The 14,785-nt window shown below is 41.0% G+C and overlaps 1 long non-coding RNA gene across 1 annotated transcript; it reads left to right on the top strand.

Annotated features, from left to right (window-relative positions):
• Positions 1-347: 347 nt before the first annotated feature.
• LOC119699848 lies at positions 348-10,870 on the top strand. The gene is made up of 3 exons (XR_005256566.1): positions 348-1,159; positions 4,117-4,241; positions 10,748-10,870. It is a non-coding gene; the product is annotated as an uncharacterized LOC119699848 (long non-coding RNA).
• The last annotated feature ends 3,915 nt before the right edge of the window (positions 10,871-14,785 follow it).

The raw sequence follows: 14,785 nt of genomic DNA, 5'->3' as shown, positions 1-14,785 counted from the left end.
TTTGCGTGTTGCTGAAACCCAAAGGTACTTCTAATAACCCTTTAAACCTCATCTTTTTTTTTCTAGTAATCTTCATAATCCTCACCTAGGATTGCCAGGGAGTAATTTGTAGCTGCAGTCTGTAGGACAGGGAGAAAAGCAAAGCTGCTTGACAGAACATCAAAGGTTTGCGCCACTGAAGTTTAATGCAGCAATTGCTAAATCCTTCATGCTTGAAACAATGATGAAAAATGATTGCCAGCTATGAAACCAAAATTATATCAATCTGCTTCAGGGTCATGGGGCTTTTTTTTTTTTTTTCATTTGAAAACATGACCCAGTCTAGCACAGTTCAGTTACCAACCTCAAGTGTTCTGTCATTGCAAAAGAATAGAACTGAGTCAGGAGGGGTGAATTTATTTCATGCTTCACAAATGTATGTGGGGGAGTGGGAAGGAGAAAATGCTGAAAATAAAATCAAGCAGGTCAGTGCCCAAACAGCTCATTCTGATTGTCTTTATATAACACATGTTACAGACAGTGTAGTTGCCCTCTGGATTTCCAAAGGGAATATTCAATGCAGAGTAGCTGAAATGGAAACTAAATATGACTGGAGGCTGTAGTTTTGCAGCAGTATCACTGCAGGTAATTTTTCTGGCTGTAAATCAAGTGATCATTAAAGCTGAATGCTGAGAAGCAGAAGTTTGGGAGTGATTTGGCTTGTCATTATCAAAATCTGGTCTTAATGAGGATCTTGTTAGCTACTTCTACACCTGCTTTTCCCCGTGCAGAGACCTCCATGATGCACCAAAACCAGGGGACCAAGTGGAGAGCAGGAGGAAATGAGAGGTTTAAAGCATCAACTCTGTTAGGAGTGCACGTGTGGGAGAGGCTGCTGGACACAGAGCCTGAAGTGCCTGCACTCCACCTGTGCCCTTCCTGCCCATGGCACCACGGGCTGCACTTGTGGGGCTGCTGGAGGAGCTCTGTGGGTCTGCAGGGTGGGAAGGCTGCCTTGATGGACAGGACTGAAGCACATTGTGCTGCTGCTACTGTGCAGAAAAGCTGAATCACTCAGCACCCTGCTGCTCTGCGAGGCTACTCACAGAAGAAAAAATAAATTCCTTTCACCAATCGTGGCAAGGGACTTTGTCTGGATAATATCCATTCTGGATTGCAGGTAATTATTTTAGCGTTCTTTTTGGAGGGAAACGGGAGAGACACAGCCTGGCTGCTCCTGTTCTCAGCCATGAGGGAGAGATCCCATCAGAGTGGCCCCTCTGCAAGGGCTCTGTCCCTTCCCAGGCTGTGTGACTGATCAGTCAGAAGCTGATGGGAGTCAGATTCTCCCCTCCAGAGTTCTGTTTTCTTCTCACTGCTGAGTATTTGCTGATCTTCTCAGCCACTTGCTATAGTGGATATTTTTGCCCCCGGTGAGGGGGAGAGAATGATGCATCAGACTCCATCTTATCAGAAGGCTAATTAATTACTTTATTATCCTGTATTATTCTATACTGTATTACACTATATCACAGTACATCTAAACTGAATCTGCCAAGCACTCAACTCTGCACACAACTGCACAGAACTCGTGACTGTCACCCAACAGTCCTGACACACACACACACTTGGCTCTAATGGGCCAAGGAAACAAAACACCATCACTCTGGGTAAACAATCTCCATATTGCATTCTACTCTGGCACAAACACAGGCACAGCAAATGATAAAAATTGTTTTTCCTTTCTCTGAGGTTCAAAGAATGTGAAACCCAGAAATATTCATGGGAAGAATTGTGCCTTGCTTTTCTCTGTGAAGAGAAACGTGGCTACAACTCGCTCTGCAAAGTTGTGTTCTAATATCCTGATTATAATTTTGAAGCTGATTAGCAAGCGTGCACAGAGTCAGCCTTGAACACATGGGAACTTTTCTGAGCTTGTTAGTTCTGAAGAGATGCTACTCAGTGATTAGTCACAAAGACTGAGATATAAATTGAGACTTCTCCCTGCCTCTGCTCTTGCTGCATATTCTCTGTACCACCTCTGACAGAGGAGTTGGAGGTCAGACAAAGACATGAAATATAGTCTAGCAAAAAAAAAAAAAAAATTATAAAGATAAATGGTACCAGTCAAATGTGATGCACTTGCAAGTGTGCTGCATGGCATGAAGTGCTGCATGCTGATGAGCTGTGTCACCTCACTTGTCTGCAATGCTGCTTGTTCTTCTTCCATTGCTTTGCTATGGAGCCAATCACAAAGAAGACACTAGGCCATTTCATCCTGAAAATCCAAATGTTGGATTTAGCCAAGGCTTTTTCCTCTCTTTGGCTAGAGAGGGAAGTGTTGGGCCAGAGCCTTGCAGATATTTGAGAATCAAAAGAATAATTTCAAGCAGTTACATAGGTGGGTATTTGTCCTCTTAAGTATTAACTTACCTATTCCCCACCTCCCAAAAATATTCTCCACATTATCAGATAAACACTTTGCTCAGGAAGTTCCCTCAGTGGGATCTGGACATAGGAACCCTGTATCTCTCCTGCTCCTTCAGGACGCTGCATTTTGGATGTTAGGCAGCAAAACTCCACTTGCTCTTGCAGCTAAGCCTCCTGCAGAGGCAGCCCCCAGGCAGTGGGGGAGTGTGGATTGTGGCATTCACATTCTCTGAAAAATCCCTTCGCCCAGGATTTTTCTCCTGGGAAGCTGAGAGGCCTCAGAGAAAAGGAAAACAAATTCTGATCTCATTTGCTTCTCCTGTGTTGTGCTCATATGGAATGTGTTTGGAGATTGTTCACCCACAGGTGGTTGTTTCCTTGGATTCTGGTGTGAGTTGTTTTCACTCTTTGGCCAATCAGGGCCAAGCTGTGTAGAGACTCTGGAAAGAGTCACAAATTTTCATTATTATATTTTTAGCATTCAGTAAGTATCCTTTCTGTATTCATTAGTATAGTTAGTTTAGTACTCTTTAATATAATATAGTATCATAAAATAATAAATTAGCCTTCTGAGAACATGGAGTCAGATTCATCACTCCTCCCTTCATCCGGACGTTCCCAGCAAATACAATAGGGGGTGGCACAGGGAGAGAAGGGCCCAACAGGAGCAGAAGCCAGCAGCTGGTGGTACTGTACTTGTGCATCTGCATTATAAGGTTTTATACAATTAAATTGTTCCACAGAGTAGCTCTAATGAAGTTATAAAAAGTCTCTTCATCTTTCCAGCTGGTGGGTAGGAGAATGTGAGATGAAATTGATGGTCGAATGTACACTCTAATCAGTCATGAAATATTTTATTTAATTAACTTTGCTTTATTTGAGAGATAATTTAAAGTTTTGATCAAAAAACTCTCTAATTTTGCAACTTCTTTTGGCCTAATTTCTCAAATCTAATTACTTGTGAGCTTCACATTTGACTTTTCAAGCCAGAATGTGGCTGGTCCTCATGGCTTGAACCTCTAATTAGACAAATTAGAACTAATAAAATCATCTCTTGTACAGTGATACTCCTTTTACCTCAATAGCTTTCTGTGGAAAACAACAACAAATTTAACTAAGGGGTGGTCTAGTTATAAGTTTATTTTTTAAGTCTCAGAGGATTTTTTTCTTCAGTAATCCTTCATTGATGATGTGACTCAGATATTTTTTTAATCTTTCCTAAGAAAGGCTTAGTTTTAGAGATGTCCTACTTCTATGTTACCAAGGTTGGTGCTTTGGACAGCACAGTCTGACTGAATTTATTTTTAATGAGAAATAGGTGTTCCCTACAAGGACAATCTCATGGATGTTGCATGTGTGCCCAAAATGAGATGCCATGTTTCAGTGAATAACAGGATGCGGCATTAAAAACTCACATTGATTTATTCTTCACCAATTTTTCTTCTTCCTTGATAATGGATTTTATTTATGGAAAGAACTACATTTAAAAAAATGCTCGAGTTTACATAGAAAATCAAAGCTATTTTTGGGGGTGGTTTTTTCCATATATTTTCAGCACCATCATGCAAAGAAGTACTCAATTTTCTGCTCTAACAAAAACACAAAAGAATAACATAATAGAGTATACGCATGACTCAATATCTGCTAACCATTCATGGTCAGATATTGTCCATGTTTAAAATTGTATTTTCTCTGTTACTGTCACAGGAAGTAAACTTCCAGCTCTTCCTCTCTGGAGAGGACACCATGCCTGAAGTGATTGTGAAGAACACCTCAAACAAATAAAAAACCAAGGTAATCTGTCTTCATCAGATCCTGTCCAGAATGCATTGGTAAGTCCTTACATGAAACAAGTTTTCTTTCCTTTCCATTATAATTTTTTTATCATTAGTTATTGTAATTAAATGTTGTTTCTTCTATAAAATCAATTTATCCTTCAAAACTAGCTGAGTCTTTGGTCACAATTACATTGCAGCTTTGAGTTCCATTTACAGTTTCTCCCTCCAGGTTTTTCTAAACACCTAAGTTACCTTTTAAAGAAGAAAAATAAGTCTTTAAAAAAAATCTCTTTTCATTTAGGAAAAATGAATTGAAAAATCTGTGTTGGCCACTTTCTGTCCTCTCTTTTCCAATAAAATCCCATTCAGGAAAAAACTTTAGTTTGGAAATTGTCATAGAAAAAAATAAAAGTTTTGAGAAGCTGTGGGAGTTTTTGTTAGAAACTGGTTGCTATACTTAAAAAACCAAACAAAAATAAATTATGAAAGACAGAGTTTTCTTGTTGGAGTCCTCATCATCTAAGCTGCAAAACAGAGGCAAGTAGAAGTTTTGCCCCATCACTGTTGCATCAAATTCAAGATTAATATTCTGCAGAGGAATTGCAATGACAAGGAAAACTATCTCAAAGCAAGGAAATTAGGAAAGAACTAACAAGGAAATTTCCTTTCTCAAAGCAAGGAAATTAGGCAGCAAAGGACACAGAAAGATCTGAAGCTCCATATTCCATAGACCTATGGATTTTATCATTTAGCATCTTCTCTTTTAGCAGGGCCCATTCCAGCTGGGTCAGGAGATGGATCAAGAAACTTCACAGCAGGGCAATTTATAGAGAAATGTGCCAGCCCCAGAGCTGCTGGTCCTTATTGTGCAGATCTTGCTTTCTGCTGTTCCCCTTGTGCTGGATACAAATCTGTACAAACCCCTCCAGGTGCTTTGGTTTGCAGTACATTACATTTATATTCCGTTAGCTGTTTTTTTTTGGAAGCCAGCAAAACTGCTGTTTGACACTTTGTGGCATAAAATCCTTGGGCTGAAAAGGGCTTCTCCTCCAAGTCATTCACCCTCTATTTTATTGAGTTCCTTCTAGTCAGCATAGTAGATGAAGGCTGAAGTGACCTGCTTGGAATTCTCATATTTGCTTCTTTTTCCAAGCTATATTACGAAGCCTGTCCTCACTTATCAGTTTTTCACTTTAAATTTCACTTTAAATTTTTTGTCTTCTAATACTTCAGTAACTGATTGAAATTTTACTGAGAGTCAGGGAGGGAAGAAAACAGAACTAATCTATTCATAGCAGGGGGAAGCAAGTTCATTTTCTCAACCCAGACAAATGTCTTCAAGCTCACTCCTGGTGGAAGGTCCATGGATTTTAGCCCTGCAGGTGAGTGATTCTGGGCCAGAATGCTTTCATCTCTCCGACAAAGGTAGTTAAGTGTTTGACAATTTTGACTAAACTGCCAGGTTTTCCCAGAAATAGTGCTCCAGGTTCTCATGAGCCTGGAGACATTTTTGTCATTTCAGCCTCATTTAGCTTATTACACCCTGCCAGCCATGTCCAGATCAAGCACAGTGGAGGCTGCTGTCTCTGCTGCAAACCCACATCTTCTCTATCAACAAACCTTCAGCAACATGACCATTAGAAAAGCCTTAACATTTGACCTGCCATTGTTGATTGGCACGTTCCAATGTGTGGTTGCTAGCCTGCAAAAATGATCTACAAAAGGCAGGTTGCAGGATGTAATTTCATATCCTGCAGGATGGTGTTGAAGTCCTCCTGCTTCACTTCAATGTGAAGGTCATTCCTCCAAATCTGAAATTACACTTGCTCAAAGATGCATGGAGAACTGTACCACAAGCTTAATTTAGAATAAAAACACAGGATAATAATGTTTCGTGTCAATTTGTTTTCTGTGGATTAACAAAAATGTTAATTTCTCATTGAGCTGGAGACAAGACTAGTCCCTAAGAGAACAGTGTGTTTGGGACCATGTTTCTCTGTTGCTCAAATTGGTGGATCAGGCCTCAAATGACTCTTTGGTTTTACTAAGAAATATTCACTCTGTTCCTCCATTGCTGTTTTTTTTTTTTCTTTAAGCAGCAAAGTGCTTACCTTTTACAGCTTTACTTTTCACCAAGCTTTCCTGAGACTGTAAATGTTCAATATTACAAATCCATGCTTCCTAGTATTGATGAATCTGGCTCTTGGAAAGCCTGAGTTGTAATGATTAATTATCTGATTAAACCAAGAAAAAGAGCTGCATTAAGGGTTTGAAAGACATGCCCTTCAGAAGATTGAATTTCATGATCTCCCTAATCAGTGTTTTGTAAATTCACAGTACATACTACGTACATCTCTTAAATCGGGGCAGATTGCATATTGATTAATAGTGTTATCACAAATTAGCAGCACAATATCAGTTTCTCTGATGCAGGGAACTCGGAACAGGAATTGTTTGCATTTCTCCGTGAGCCTCCTGGAGACAAACAGAATGAAATGAATAGCCTTTTAATTTAATTGGCTTCCAAGGCGAGCCTGAGAATAGAAAGCTCAATGCATTGCACAGTTACTGTAGAAACGGTGGAGGTCAAGAGCTCAGCTTGCAGGCCTTACATCAGTCACCACTGCTCCTGTGCAGTAATTTTTTTAATTCTTGCTGCATCTCCATCAGATCCCAAGAAGCCAGATAATTCAGCATTAGTATTCCAAGTGGAAGTGCTGGGTCATTTGTCACTGGCCAGATCATGCTATGGAATTTGTTTAAAAAAAGCTGCCAAAATGAAAAACTACAATCAATCGGTGCTCTTATATATCAGCCACAAGAATTAGATCAGGACAAAAAGAAAGAAAGATTTTTCCTCTCCTTTTTCTTTCTCACAGAAGAATAAAAAAGTCAGAACAAGGAAAGAAAAAGTGGTACAAAATGGATAATAGCCTGGCAAGAAACCCTTTTTCAAAATAATCTTTCTATAACAGACAGTTAAGATTTATGTGTTATTCAGTGGAGCCAGCCCTGCTGAATGCAATGAAAGCGAAAAGGGAGATAATATTGAGCTAATATTCAAAACTCCTGCACTCTTTTGACTGTAGAAATAAAGAGCTATAGCTCTTGTAAAACTTGAGCTGGCCTAGGAGCTCATCAATGAACACAGAAACCCATCCGCACAGTACTAAATGTAGAAAAGGGATTTCTTTACTATTTTTGGACTGGCTAGTGCAAGATCTGTGCTGCTACTTCAGCTTGAATTCATTCATCCGTCTGCAGAAAAGTTCAGAGCTCCTCCTCTGTGTCTGATCCCATATGCCTGTGCCAGCACAAAAGCCTGGCACAAAGCACTTCCATATGTAGCAGACTCAGCTGCACCAAAGGGATCACATTAACCTCCCACTTCATTTTTGGATTGTTGATTCTTAAAAGCACAAAGGTTCCTTTGAGGAGGTTGTGCGTGAACAGTTGTTGGCATTTTTATTACTTCCTATTACAACACTAAATTATTCCATGTAGCTGTATTTTTATCTGCTGAAGGAGAAGGTAGTCCTTTCCAACTAAAAATATCCCAGTGGTCAGTGCTCTTTCCACGGAGGACTAGGGTTTTTATACAGTTTTTATAGGTTTAGCAAATCAGCATATTTGACAAAAATCACCAATTAGAGACATAAAAGGTGAGGTAATTTCCCCCTTGTCAGACAATACCCTTTTCCTGACCCAGAGATGGGGCAACTGAGAGGCATTTTAAAAACTTTCATTCCATTTTCAGTCTCATGAGAAGGGTGAGACAACACAGATGTTATAATTCACACCATCACAATCAGAAAGCAACAATTTCCTAATTACAATACACTGCAAGCATTTCTTGGCCTATCAGCTTTTTACCACGCCTTAAAGCCAATCACCTAAAACTACCTCTTGTGGGTCCCACTACAATGCATCTTTCATAGTTCTATTTCTCCCAAGTATCCAGTCTTATTTACAAGGCCATCTTTTGAAACCTTTTCCTAGCTCCATTTCCCTCTCAACAACGTCTGTCCTATTCCATGGCGTTTCTAAGTCAGCATTTCTTGTCTCAAGGTTTGCATATGGATGCACACCATGTGGGCCTTCTGTCAGGCCCTGAGAACTTTCTACAAATCCAATTCCCCCTCTCTAAGTTCTTCCCCCTCTGATGGAAATTTTTAGATGAAAATGTGTCCTCAAGGGCTGTTTTTGGCATTGGCTCCCAGAAATACCCAAGATAGGATAGGAGCTTTAGAATGAGTGTGGAAACCCAGGGCATCAGGAATGTTTCTCTGTCTGCTCTGGGGTGCCCTGACCTCCAGGGGAGCACTGACTTTGACCCTCACTCATGGAGAAAGTTTCCTAGACTGCAAGATAAACTGCAATCCACAGAAGCATGAAATAGATTATAGAGAGTAGTGGAGGTGTATCACTTGGATGAAAAATTGAGACTGTGGGATTTTCAGTATGTTGTGGATGGAAACAAGATGAGGGGCACAGGGTGCCATCCTGGGTTTCTTCTTCTTCTTCTTCATGGTGGCATTTTGTAATTGGACAGAAAAATCCACTTTGCAGTCTCTGTGGGATCAGTTATTGGGTTAAAAGGGAAAAGAATTGAGGTGTCAGTTCTTAATTGGATAGTTTAGTCTTAAAAGACCTTGTAACAAGAGATTACTGGCCATTTTGTGCCTTGCTGCTGAACTCATGGTTGTGAGACTGTTTTACTGATAAGAAATAATAAACACCTGAGTATGAACATGAAAAACCATCTCAAGTGCCTTCAATGCAGACCCAGAGAAATCAATAAATGGGTTTTGTCTTTCTGCCTATCAGGGCAGGGAAAAGTACAGGGAAAACTGGCTATGAATGCAATAATACAGAGCTCCAAATATATGTGTAAAGAATACAGAGAGCATATAAAAGGAAAAAAGACCAAAATGATCTGGCATCACTATTATGGGGAGGCTGTCCTGAGCAAACGTGGGATTGCAGGTTCTGTGAGGGTTTGACAGATAATGAACCAAGACAAACTGAATGCATCCTGCACACACAGCTTACACAGGATCATAGAAGGTTTGGGTTGGAAGGGACCTTAAAGATCTTCTAATTCCAATCCCCTGCAGAGATATCTTCCACTGGACCAGGCTCAGAGCTCCAATGAACCCGATCCAGCAATGGGGCAGCCCCAATTTCTCTGGACAACCTGTCCCAATGCCTCACCATCCTCAGAGTAAACAATTTTTTCTAATATCCAATCTAAACATAATCTCTGCCAGTTTTAAGCCTTATCCCCTTGTCCTGTCATTACATGCTCTTGTACATTGTCCACTGTGGAAACAAACTCTGTTTAACTCTGCTTAATTCTGCCTTGAACAGGTGTCCATAAGATGGACTCATGCAGTTTGACTCCTCTACCCTGAATTTAAACCCTTCATTAGTTAAAACTGATTTATCTCAAGTACCCTCATGTAGACAACACTAAAGTTAAATGGATTAACCTCCAGTTTAACTCTACTGAAAAAGCTAACTGGGGAGAAGATGAAAGGAAAACATGTAAAAGAGGTTTAGCATCCTTCACCATTCCACTGGTTTTTGCATCTGTTATGTTCCACCAATTCAAAAAAAAAAAAGTATATAGCACTTTAAACATATTATCACTCCTGGTAAAATTGTGTGTTCTCCCTCTTTGATAACTGATATTCCTCAGGTAATGTTGGAACTAGAAGCAAAGCTTTTTTCTCAATATTCAGCTCTAACTACTGAGAAATTTTCATCCTCTGTTAGGGAGCTAAGCTTCACACAGGACTGTTTTCCTTACCCCAGCCCTGTGTTTCTAGGAACTCTGCCTTCCAGAGGAAATCCCGGTGTAGTGACCTTTGAATATTTACCAAGTGGCATAAGATAACTGAGGGCTGTAGCCTAGCAGTAGAGAAAGTTCTCTGTAGAAGCAGATTTGATAATTATGGGGAAAAGAGGCCTCATTTCCCTGCAATGTAAAATGATCCACACCTGGCCTGTCCTCACTTCACAGTGTGCTAAACAGCACGTGCATTTTCTAAAAGATTTTAAAACATTGGTGTCAAAGAATGGAACTCAGAGAGGAACTCATATAATGCATCAGTGGGAAAAAAAAAATAAAAACCAGTAGGTATAAATGGGGAAAAATGCTGTGTCAGCCTTCATGGAAATGACACATTTTCTTCCTAATCTCCTGATGCATAGAACAGGCAGTTTCTGGCTGGGAAATAAAAGGAAGCAGGAAAACAGGAGAGCCTGCTGGCTGCAATCTGCACAATACCTGAGCACTAGGAGATTGTTTCAGCATGTGCATGTTGGGGGGGGGGGGGGGGGGGGGAAGCGGTCATCAGGAGAGGAGAGGTGGCACCAAGCTGGGCTGGCACTACAAAAGGATTAAGAACAAAGTGGGGCATTTTTACTGGAGCTGCTGCAGATTAATGGGTAATTGGCCCAGGTGCAAATCTCCCTTCACCATCACCTGTGTGAATAAAGAAGCCTTCCCCGCCCCTTCCTTCACCCACGGTGGCTTTTTTGGCTTGTGATTGCAGACTCCTAAATCCAGTCGAAATACATCTGTGGGAGGAAAATAAAAGAAAGAGGATGAGCAGAGAAATACCTGTCCTTTAAAAATCAGCTTTAAGCTGAAAGACTGCACAACTACCTGATTATGGTAAGTCTCAAGGCAACGGGTAACATGGCAAGATTTACAGTGGGATCTCCTCCAGGCACTGTGATGTGTACATCCAAAATCTTCGTTTTGCATGCCCATGTTTATTTTTCTTCTTCATCTCCTTTGCATTCCTGCTGGTAAGTGCCAGTAAGTTTTTTCATCTTTTTTTTAGAATTTTGAATTTTTAGATTTTTTTTTTTAATTTTAGAATGCCTACAGAATGCCTTTTCACAGCATTTTAGAATGCCCACAGAGCCTCGTGGGCCCAGGTAGAAGTGGTTTTCCAGGGATGTTCTTATCACTGCAGTTTAATATGGGCTGCCAGCCCCTCTGGGAATTGAGGCAGCAGGAGACAGGAGAAGTAGAGTTGAAGGGTGTGTGATGTGGAGAATACCTGGAAACAGGGCAAAGCATTGGTCTCTTTGTCAAGAGTAGGTGTTGGTAGGAGGTTGGATCAATGAATGGTCAATATGAATCTTTTATGAGTGAGTCCTCCCAACTACTAGGTAGGTTTGTAGGCTACTGTTTCATTTTTTCAGGGATCTAGGCTGTCCTGCCAGGTATGTCCCTTTCCCAGGGTACTTTTCTTGCATGGAGCTGTAAAACAATAATTATCACCAGCTCACCTGGTAAGAGTTTTTGGCATCATGCTCTCCCTCACAGCAGGAACATGAAAGGAGGGACAATCATAAGAGGAGAGTCTCAGCCTCCTTGCACTCTAACACTGAGGCTGCCTCTCGCAATTTCAACGTAATTATTTGCAAAAAGAAAGGACAAATTCCACACTCCTGGTTTTGGTCCTTTTCCAAAAGGAATACCTTTGGAACAGCTGCTGCTCTCCTTTGAATGAATGCCTGTGCTCAAACTTGCAGAGTATCCCATGCCCTGTATGGAATATGTGCATTTTCCACACTTTATCCTGGAGGGGAGGTGAAAAATGTAACAGGTCTAGTCCGGAATATAATCAAAGATTTATAAGTAGCTATGCATTTTTTATGCATATAAAGTAATAAGAGCTGTGGAGTAAAAGCAGAAATGGGACATTAAATGGTTGCTCTTGCCAGTTTTCCACAAGATAGGATCAAAGCACCATTTCAGCAGCAGGGCTGCAAGACTGCACCCTCTAATAGGAAGACAATTATTTGATCAGGCTCCACTTAAGGCCAGGAGCATCCTCTGCTTGAGGGCCTGCTCAGCTTCTTTTGCATAACATTGAAAGAAGCTCAGCTGATCAGACCAAATGGCTGATCCAGAGATGTTTTGTAATGCATCCTTTTGTTTCATTCCCACAGCCCACCACTTCAAAGCCAGGGTTTAAAATAAATAAAAAAATAAAGGTGGTTGTGAGCAAATTGGAAAGGAAGTGTTAACACAGGATGGATCTGTAACTCTCTGCTTGACAGAGAAGAAATCTTCTGGTTTTTCTCTTCCTATATATCTTCCAGTGTATAATTCTCTTTTTAGTTTTGTTTTTCCTGAGCATCCCACTTTCTCTTTTTGTAGTTAGCTGCCAGAGAGATGTATTTTCTCCTGCTGACTGTATCAGAATTTCCTAAGGTTATGGGAATTGGTGCTTCTGGGGAATTATTGAATTCAAGTTATTTGGTGATACTTCTTCCTGCTTCTGCAAGCCCTGCAGGACAGCCAAGACATATATAATTTGATTTTCTGGAACATTTAGGTCACTGATTTGTCTGCTGGCCTGGCAGTGTTTTATTTTCACATTGTGTATGGACAAGTGTAAAGTTCTGTGAGTATAATAAAGTCAGTGTGAAAAGAGACTAAGGTTCATCACAGGATTTCTTGCAAGTTAATTGTTGGAAGCACTGGCATGCAATCTGGCTTGCTTATCAAATCTATTTAAATGGTTGGAGCAAGAGAAAGTATTGCATATAACTCGGTCAGATTTGTCTTAAGAGAAGTTTGTTCTAGAAATGTAACAAAAAAAAAAAAAGTAAATGCAAGCAGCTGGTGTTTTGCTGGTTTGTGACCTGCCTGAAATGCTTTGTGGAGAATCCTGTTGATGGCAAAGCTCTGGCATGTGCTGCTTTGCTGAATGCTGCTTGATGCATCTCTTGAGGTGCCTTCTGTGCCCTAAAGGAAGTTTTGGTTCATCAGTTACAATTTGGGGAACAAATATTGGTTATTTGATGCCCCAAAGACACCAAGTATTTTCTAATTTTTCACTGAATTCTACTGTTCTATTCTTTGCCTCTGTGTATTTGGCAACGTGTCTCTTGGAGTAGCTGCAGTATCAAAATTGTTAATTTTCTGCCACACAGCACATGTGCTGCTATGCCCTCCAGCTTTTCCTCTCTGAAGCCCTGGCATCCTGCTTCACTCAAGTGTTTCCTTTGAGACAACTGAGCCTGCCTGCCTGGTCCTGGCGTGTTTCTATTTGGCCTGAGAAGCTGATCTTGACAATTATTGTCACCAGTTCAAGCCCATCCAAGTATCTGGCTTTGAGAATATTTGAAATACTGCTGCCACTGTTTCAGAGACCCAGATGTACTAGCTTGAAACATTTATGCTATTAAAAAGGCCGTGAGAAATTTTGGGTGAGGCTCATGTTGACTTTGCAGCCCAGATTTCACTCTTTTGTTATAAGACTAGCTTCCAAACTTTTGATCAAACCATGGACTAAGAGATTTATCTCCCCCACCCCCCAAAATCTAATTTGCAAATGAAATCTTCAACCTGAGACTAAAGCTGCAATTGCTACTGATTGGAATAGTCTGAGGGAAATCAGGCTGAATGAGGCTGTATAATTCTTTATTTGATATCAGTAATGAAATGCCAGCATTGGTTAAAATATCCACCAAATGCCAAAGGTTTATATCTTAAGTGCATTATTCACTCCTTGTTCTTTGGTATTTCCCTCAGGGTGGAAAGGACTGTAGTTAGAGGAGAAGAAACAATGGTCTGATCAATCATAGACCTCTTGAATTGCAAATAAGAATCAGAAACCAGCTCACAATCCTCTGTGCTGGTCTGTTGAGCTTTCTGCAACCCCCTCATGTCATTCTCCTATGACTCTACATAATGCACACGCTGAACTCTTTCTCACTCTTTTAGTTTTTGGGAGCTTTTTATGTTTCCAGTAAGGTGCTTTTAGGCTTGTAGAGCCTCTTGAAATGGAGCCACTCTACGTTCCTGTCAGCACAGAGCCCATCGTGTGGGAGCCAGGGTGACAGAGCACTGCCAGCAGCACCCTCACAGAGCCCCTCTGTTGTACCTGAGTACCAGCAGTTATTATCTTTTATATCATGTGAAGAAATGAGGAGTGATCTGAGGAACGGGGCTGAGCTGCTGGTGTACTCAAGTGCCTTGTGGTTTTACAACTGCCTTGTAAAAATGTGAATATTTCCTCTCATCTATTGCAAACACCAGGGCAGCTCCACTGGGATCTCAATGCTTTGGAGCCATTGAGAGCTGTGGCACAGCTGCCAGAAGGGACTGTCTGTGCTGCTGCTGTAGAGAGATGCTTCTGGGAACATCTGCAGCTCCCTGTGGTCTCCTCTTCCATTACAGGGACTTCTTGGGTGCTCCAGGCACAGAACAACAAATAATGCCTTGATCCCCCAGGGTTTTCTCTTTGCTGTCAGAAAATGTTTCACAAGTTTCTGCTGTGCATTTGGAACAGGAGCTTGCAGGGAGTTGCATGAATGTTCCCCCCTTTTCCTTGGTCTCATCATCAGACTGAGACTGAATGCCTGCTTTGAAAATATGCTCCAGAGAAACCAAAGCCTTTGAAGTCCTACCTGGATTCCTAGTGGAGATGTAAAGGGCTGGGAGAGCTGCAAAGGGACATGATAACCCAAGCTTTTTCTCCTGTCTGCAAACTGGCAAACTTGGTGGAACATTGTGTGAGCTCCTGAGCAAGGCAAGCATTCTTCAGTGGTGCTCTTTAGTTAGA

The sequence above is a fragment of the Motacilla alba genome, chromosome 3 (assembly GCF_015832195.1).
Source record: "Motacilla alba alba isolate MOTALB_02 chromosome 3, Motacilla_alba_V1.0_pri, whole genome shotgun sequence".
Lineage (NCBI taxonomy): Eukaryota > Metazoa > Chordata > Aves > Passeriformes > Motacillidae > Motacilla > Motacilla alba.
This window is presented reverse-complemented; position numbering and strand designations above follow the sequence as displayed.